This window comes from Jatropha curcas, chromosome 1 (assembly GCF_041381405.1).
Source record: "Jatropha curcas cultivar XTBG-Jc1 chromosome 1, XTBG_Jcur_1.0, whole genome shotgun sequence".
Lineage (NCBI taxonomy): Eukaryota > Viridiplantae > Streptophyta > Magnoliopsida > Malpighiales > Euphorbiaceae > Jatropha > Jatropha curcas.
This window is the reverse complement of record NC_143151.1, coordinates 16,457,541-16,466,464: the sequence shown is the minus strand read 5'-3', so window position 1 is coordinate 16,466,464 and position 8,924 is coordinate 16,457,541.

The window sequence follows — 8,924 nt, the reverse complement described above, 5'->3', positions numbered from 1 at the left end:
AGGTTCATATTGTCTTCCGCTCCTGGTTATAGCATCAAGTTCTCCGGCTAGGTCATTCAAATCCAAAACACAGATGTTATTCATTTCTAGGAACAGTTCGAAAGGATCGATCAGTTCCTGATCAGCCATAATAGCATTTACCCCGTGATTTGGTAAGGGGTTAGTACTAATGTTTGGCTTACTTCTGGGAATAATTGAACCGTTGTCCACCAGATCCTGGATGCGGTTCTTGAGCGTCCAACACACTTCAGTCTTGTGCCCATGCCCCTGATGATACTCACAGTATTCATCAACCCTATAATTCCTTGGTAATGGATTTGGTGGTGGCCTTGCTTCCAAAGGCTTGATGTAGTTGGCCTTGACAGCCTCTCGGAATACCACAAGGATCGGCATCCCGAGATCAGTATAAGTTCTTCTGGACGATTGATTATTATTTCTCATGTTGCCCACACGTAAGGGATTCGTGGGGGTGATGCTTGTCACTTCACAGACTTTGCCAGCTTGGCTAGGCTTCTCGTATTTCGACGAATTCGAGTCTTCTTTCAGTTGCCCCATTTGAATTAAACCCTCTACCTTTGTAGCAGCGGAAATGAGCGACTGGAAGGTTGGTAAGTATTGGGTTTGTAACTGTTGTTGGTAGACAGGCTGCAGGTTCTTTATGATTATGTCTACTTGTTCTTGCTCAGAAGGCCGGTTGATCATTTGGGCAACCTTGGTCCTTTTCCTCGTAAGGAACGAGGGAAAGGGTTCATTGTTTTCCTGTTTGGTGGTTTCCGATTTTTTTTTCGTTTTCTGAGCTTCCGGCTCAGAAGCAGTTTTGGGAGGCACGTCATCCAGGTTAAGGGCAGGGTTTGTCGGTTCAACAGTAGGTCCCTGATTGGAGGTAGCCGGTCCACTGCCTTCAGCGGAAGCCCCATTTCCATTACCATTACCATTACCCAATTCAGCTATCAGGGCGGTCCTTTGGGCAGCCAGTGCTTCATTCATTCTGGCCTCCATTCTGGCCTCCATTCTAGCCTCTAGTTGTTCAATGAGGGTTTGGATATCAGCAAGTGATGCCATTGGTGCAGATAAGGTTGTAAGAGTTGCAGGTGAAGCTGGTGTAGCTGGTGAAGCTGGTGATAGTACTGTAGGTGTGGCTGGCACAGATGTGGGCACTTGGATTGTGGGCACCTGAAAGTACAAGGGTAGTTGGATTAGGTATTTTGGTGTATGAGGTAGGTTGACTCCTTGTCCAACTGTGCATGACTAATGGTGAAAGAGTGTTTTCCGTCCTCTTTGCGTTTACCCCATGTTTATGGTATGTCGTGAATGCACGTAACAGCACGTCATAATCTGTTTTAATGGTATGGTTCTCATCATTGGGTGCATACAGTCCTAAAGGGTAGGTTCTATAGGCTATGACTCAAATAGAGAATCGGCTTATAAGGGACCTAACCACATGTGAAACAAAGAGTTTCGCGTGAGTCCAACGGTACGCATACCCATGGGCCACCCCCAAAAGGATTAGGGGCGGTTTGTGGTAACAGGGAGGACGCTTTGGCTGTCCGTCGACATAATCAAAGAGACCTGCCGATCAGCGCTACCTGCTATCCAGACTCAGAAGTTTGAACAGAGAGAGAAGAAATTCATTTGAAATTTGTTTTTTTATGCAATGGAGAAAAAGATTCTCAATCGTGCAAATAAATCAACAAATTAAAAATGTTTTAATTTAGTTGTACAATCAAGTTCAAATTCTCCTTATCCCGTATTCTTAAAGAAAGAATACTGGATTTTTTCTGTTGGGGTACCCTGCAAAACAAAACATAGTAAATAATACCCTAAAGAAGGGCAGGATAGTTTACACAACAATTGTAGTCCTCTTTATGCAAAAAGATTGCATAATCCCCAGCAGAGTCGCCAAGCTGTGAGTCCCTCCCCAAATATCAAATGTATGAATGCATGTGACTAAGGAAGAAATGCACGTGATGTGTGAGTCGCCACCTTGTTTAATTATTTTAGGGCAAACTAGGAAAAAACCCTAAGTGACTCCAATTTTAATTAACCTAGTTACTAGATTAATTAACCCAATGATTAAGGCATGGTGTGCAAACCCGAGATGGATCCCGAGACTATGTCATGCTGATAAACTAACCATGAATAATGAATGCTTTGCAGGGTAAATGATGATGTGATTTGGACCAATGGAAAATGTTTATGTGATTTTGACTTGCCGCCCGGGGTGAAATCCCGAACGTGCCTACGTACTTCCGTTTGAATGGAAGATCAAAGTCCACGTAGTTCGATAGGCCTTCTTTGAAGGGCTTTGAAGGGGTATGCTTTATGCATGAGTGTGTGTATGCTTTGTGCATTTTGTTTAGGCATTTTGCCAAAGAGTTGATTTTTAGACATTTGATGCCAAAAGTGTTGATTTTAATGGCTTTTAGCCAAAAAGATGTGTTTGATTGGACTTATTTGCTTGCCAAAAATGAATTAAGGCTTTTTAGCCAAAAGGATTGATTTAGGCAATTGTTGCCAAAAATGATTAATTTTTAGGCGATTGTCGCAAAAATGATTGATTTTAAGGCTTTTAGCCAAAAAGAATTGATTTAGGCAATTTATTGCCTGAAAATTGATTGATTGGGCGTTTGTCGCCAAAATTGATTAATTTAAAGCTTTAGCCAAAAAGAATTGATTAATTTTAAGGCATTTTGCCAAAAGATTGATTTAACTGTAGGCAATTTGTTGCCAAAACGTGATTGATTAAGGCTTTTAGCCACAATTATTGATTAATTGGACTTAAGCTGAAAATTGTTCGAAATAAAGGCAATCATACCATAGCCATTGAGAGGCTAGATATTTTAAGCCGATATTGTCGGATTTAAACTTTAATGCCACGATTATTAATTAACCGGGCATTTAGCTTAATCATATTTTAATTGAGGCAATTTACATGCCTATATGATGGTATGAATGCATTTATGCAGTTGTAGAATTTTTTAGGAGTAGAAAAGAAGCATGCATGAAGTGCTAAAATTAAATAGGTAAGTTTAACTTACGTACCTGATTTAATCGTCGACCACTTCTTAACTCCAGGTTAAGCTCCTCGTTAAGGGAATTAATTTTAGTTTAATTTTAAGTGACCAAGTATCACAAAAATAAAGTAAAACTAAAATTAAAAAAAAAATGCAAGAAAGCAGTAAAGAATCTCAAAGAGCGTAGGGAGAAGGAGCGTCCGTCAACACAGACTGAGTCTCTCAAAACGGAGCCCCAAAGCCGTTTTTTATAGGAAAAAATGTGACCCCGGGCGGGCCTGCCCGCCTAGGCCAGGGCGGGCATGCCCCCCCCCCCCGGCGGGCGGGCATGTGTGCCTTTTCCCCTCTCTTTTTTCTTTTCTCGTTCCTGAGGCTTTTCCGGGAGTTCCGGACCTCCAAAAAATATTCCGAGACCAGTTCCGTGATCCTCGTAATTTTTCGGACATTTCAAGTACCATATTGGCACACTTCCGGTGAACTTCCAAAATGGCCTTTGGTCCGGTCGGACTGTTTGCAGTCCGGGAAAATTGGCTCTTTGAGCCTCAAAATAAATGGGTATTCACAGGCGACTGCAGCCGCTGTCGCCGCCGGCGATAGCGGCTACCGCCGCCTTTAAGGGAGGCCGCCACCGCCGCCTTTAAGGGAGGCCGCCACCGCCGCGGCCGGGAAAACTGGCTTTTTGAGCCTCAAAATTTAGGTATTCACAGCTCTCTGTGTTGAAGTAAGAGTGCTGATTTCCTTGGAGTCAAAATTGATAGTGGCCATTAGACAAATATTTGCAGTCTCCTCCTAGTCACTTTGACTTTCTAAATTAGAAACATCTGACTCACTCCAAGCAGCTACGAATGCATGCTTCAGCTTTTCTTTCTTTGACTTCTTTTTCAGCTTTAGACAGTTAGGCTTGATATATCCGGGCTTGTTGCATTCATAACAAACCACTTCAGAAGGTTCTTTCTTAGGCATGTTACTATTTTTAGATGGAAAGTTCTTTTTGATAAACTTTTTCTGTGGCCTTCCACTCTTTCTATAGAACTTTTTGAATCTCTTAGCAATAAGTGCTAAATCATCACTATCAAGATCAGAAGAACTTTTTTCACTAGCATCTACTTTCAAAGCCAGTCCTTTCTTTTTCTTATCTTCTACAGTCAAAGAAGATCTCATCTCTTGTGAAACAAGAGCTCCTATCAAGTAATCATAAGTAACGGGAGTCTCTTTGTAATTCATAACAGTTCCTATAGAATCACATTTTTTAGGTAGAATTCTAAGGATTTTCTTAACAAGCTCATCTTCTGAAATTTCCTTTTCGAGAGTTCTCAAAGGATTAATTGTATTAGTAAATCTAGAATTTAATCCAACAATAGTTTCTCCTTCTTTCATACTAAACATTTCATATTCTCTCCAAAGGATATCAATTATGGACTCCTTCACTCGATCAGTACCCTCTTAGGTAACTCTAAGGTTTTCCCAAACTTTCATTGCAGACTTACATCCGGACACTTTGTTGTATTCTGTTGGATCTAATGCACAGTGAAGAATATTAATAGCTTTTGCGTTTATAAAAATATCATTCTAATCAGCATCAGCATATTCTTCTTTTGTTTTTCTAACTCTCTCATTTTCTACAGTTTTCATAGGAATACGAGGACCAGTAATGACGTTCCTCAGCAGTTTATGTCAACTGATTTTATGAAATTTTCCATTCTGATTTTTCAGTAAGAGTAATTAGAATGATTGAATAAAGGTGGTCTAGAAATAGATTGACCTTCTAAAGATGTAAGAGGAAGTGGGGCTACCATGGGATCTTTCTATCAAGCTGTTAAGCTTTGGTAAGTCAAGAGCCAAAGCTCTGATACCAGATTGTGGGTCCTGTATACGTATGGCAAAGGTTTTAGTTTTGTATTGTTATACCTTCTCCTTTTTCTTTTTTTGAACTGTTCCTAAAACCGTTCATAATTTGCCGATTTTATTGATTTTGACAATTTCACCGATTGATACTGATTGCATAACAATTTTCAAAATTTATGATTCTACGCCCGATTGAACACGTGTTAGGTAGATGGTTTACGACTGAACTCGCGTTTTTGACAACCCTACTTGCAAAAGAGCTGTTTGATTTCTAAAACGAAATATCCCTATTTTTTTCTTGATGTTGTTGACGCGTGATTTTTATGCCCCCACCTGGCCCGGTGATGACATGAGGACAAGGGACAAGGTATCACGATAAATAAGAAGTGTTTGAACCAGAAATTGAATCAAACCGCCCAAAGGGGTCTGACCCGTGTTAGGGCTGCGTCACGCAGCTAGTACCTGCGTGACGGCACTATTAGCTGCGTCACGCAGCTCTAACAGGGCTGACACCTCTGGCGCGCGCCCGTGCAACGGCCTGCACTGTTTGTATGGATACGCGGCGACTGTACGAAAAGTAAGTCGCGTCACGCAGCTTCTACCTGCGTGACGCGACTGCCCTATTGCCCTAGCTATATAAATACAACAGTTTACAGCGAAAACGAGACTTTTTACATTTTTTTTCTCTCATTTTTTTCTAAAAACCCTAAAGCTCTAAACTAAGTTTTTGATAAAAACGACTAGGTTTTCTTCCCCAAGAATTCAAGTGAGTAAACTTGAGGAAGATCAAACCATTAGACATTTTATTTTTTGAAACCAAAAGAAAAAAAGACATAGAGAACAAAAGAGAGAAAAGATAAAAGAAAAACGTTTGCTCGATAACCACGCTTCTGGAATCGTGATACAACATCTCTGAACTAACTTCAGTGCATGCAATCCTCAAATCTGAGGGCTAGGTAACGATCCCAACTTCTCTTTTCATTTATAACATTCTATATCTTAAAAATCTCATTTTTCTAGTATTTGGTTAGTGTGGTATTGGTTAAACGCCATTTTTGCCCATTTTTGAGTGTTTCTGGGTTGTGTTAAACCACTGTTAACAAAAAAGAAACGTAAAAAAGGTAGTTTGAAAGGTAGTTGCGGACCAGAGCAGTCGCGTCACGCAGCTACTACCTGCGTGACGCGGCTGTTCATGTCCAAAAGTCTTTGATTCGGACTGGACCACCTGCGTGACGCAGCTATTTGTATACCCAATATACTTTTATTTTCATATTCACATTTAATGTGATATTTTGAATAAATAATCAATAAAGCTGAGAATTTTAATAAGTCACGAATAGTTCCGTCACGTAGCTAGGGGTTCCGTCACGCGACTGTTCTTCATAGAACAGCTGCGTGACGCAACTGTTCATATTTCCAGTAATATAATAAAAGTTCCGTCACGCGACTGTTCTTCATAGAACACCCGCGTGACGCGACTGTTCTAAAGTTCCAGAATGAATAAGGAGAGTTCCGTCACGCGACTGTTCTTCATAGAACACCCGCGTGACGCGACTGTCCTAAAATTCCAGAATAGTTTCCTTATTTCGTTTAATTTCATGTTACTAAGTAGATTTTAGTCCTAACTCAGAAAATAATCAATTATGGGCAAACTTAGTTTTAATCAAACTAGATCAATTAATTATTAATGATTATGAGATTTTTTAGGATTTATTTCTTTTTGTTTATCATTAATTATATTATCAAATTCGGTTTGTGGCCCGCCTTTAACCATAAGGCAAGAGCGGGTCTTTTATTTTATTTGATATGTATTATGGATGGATGATGGATGATATGATTTATTTGTGATGAATGCAATGAATGGACCTAATTGGGGCGATTAATTAATCTTCCACATAGGAGCTCGGTCCGATTTAATCGGGTTTGGGTTTAAATATTTGGCTTTTCTAAAATAAAATCAAAATTAGAAATCGTAGGTTAAAAGAGGCCGGTTTTCCGGGCGTCGGCTTCCAACGGGCCGACGTACCTAATTCCCTTACTTAGAATCTCATTGGTTCTTTTGACCAGTTTTTTTTTTAAATAAGAGGCCTTAAATAATATGGGTTAAAATGGAGTCATTTTGATAAAACTAAAAATGGAAACGGTCCCATTGCCGAAATAATGGGTGGCGACTAAGAATGATTTATAAGACCGATCTGTCGGCATTCGCATCCAAAAGGTTTTTGTCACCGCCTTTTCCAAATAAATATTTAAATACTCGAACGAAAAAGTTTGATTTTCTCCGGGGGAAAACAGTTTGGCGACTCTGCTGGGGAATTTGCACCCATTAATCCCCGGTTATTTTTAATAATTTAATGGTTGCAATTAGGAATTGACTCTAAAAGCCTATTATTTCTAAAATAAAAATTGACTAGAAAAAGCCGATGGAAAATTATTAAATCGTCCGTATGTGTTTAATTACTTCCTTTTTCCTTCTAGGATTTTTGCATTCATTCGCATTTCTTGCTTCTCATCTCATTCTACCCATATCACCCTTCGGTACTGGTGTTAAGTTTAACGGTGGATCTAGCCTAGACCATGCGATTTAGGTGCATCCATCCGAGAATTAACATTACTACCAACCGCAAGCCTAGTACCTTAAAGGTGCGTCAAAAGGAGTAGGCCCAACAAAGCCCGAATCCTGTTGCGAAACCCAGACTTTGTTCAGCCTAATGAGACCGAAGCCCATGCACATAGTTCAAAACCTTAGTTACTTCCTCTAAGGTGCACCAGATTCTATTTGCTGTTGTAATGGCCCGCATTCATTTCCGAGAGCTTATATCGTCAATCTCAAAACCCCCTGTTGGTTGTCGAGATTAAACCTATTCCTAGGAAACAGATGTCAGAATTTATACCAATGGAATTCGTGTGTGGGGAGGAATAAGGTTGGAAGGCATGCATTTCCCAACTCCCGTTCCCCTGTTTGCTATAAACTGTACATATGTTGTGACATTGCATGCACCATGTACACTTTTTTTTTTCAAGCCATGCATTAATGAGAGCTAATGTTCGGTATGGACATTTGACCTTGATTTTGAGACCGGATCTCAAATTCGTTATGAATAATATAATGCAATTACTTATAGTGAACTAATACCCAAAAGAAAAGGGAGTTATAAGGGGGTTGCAATTCCTTTGTATTTCAACATTTCTCGCATTATCTGAAAATAAGTGAGAGATCATAAAATTTTGTAACAAAATAAAAGAAATCCTGCTTGGGACCATATGTTCCAAGGCAAAAAGTAAGGATACAAAAAAAATAATAATAAACAACAAAAGTAAAATTCCGCTCGGAAATTCTTTCATTCCAAGGCAAAAATTAGGGGTTCGAGAGAAAATAGTTGATCGTAAATCCAAAAGGAACGATTGACGACAGATAATGCTTGAAATATTTAAATACAAAAGAAGTTATTGATGTATTATTCATACCGAATTTTTGATCCGGTCGTCGAAACCGAGATCTTATTTCCATACTGGCTTTAGCGCATTAGAAATGCATTTCTCATCCTATGTGCTTTCATTTTTGCATGCATACATGCAGGACCCCCTTTAACTCAGGAATTTTTTGTCAGAATTGATCCTTCCCGGGAAACTACTTCGAGAGTTTGGAATCGACATCCTGGTCAGCGTCTAGTCAGAACATCCCCAATCCCCGAATTCGCTCCAGTTAGCTTCGTGAATCAGTCCAGTTCATCAGATTCAGAGCCCGATTCAGATTCAATAGAAATGGCGGATAACACAGAAAATGAGACCGGATTTTCTGAGGCTCAGATAAGAACTATTGCTCAGATTGTGGCTGCGGCTCTTGCTCAAGACAGGGCCCAAACCAGAATACTCCCCCTTCGGGTAGCCAACCTGTGGCTGAAGAAAGGCCAATCCCGGAACCTGTGTCAGGTAATCAGGCTTCTGTGGGAAACACTGTCCCAGTCGAAAATGATGTGCTCAAGCAACTCGCCGATCTGAAGGGAAGATTTGACAAATGGCGGCAGTAAAGGAGAAAGACCCGGCCACCAATTTTCACATAAC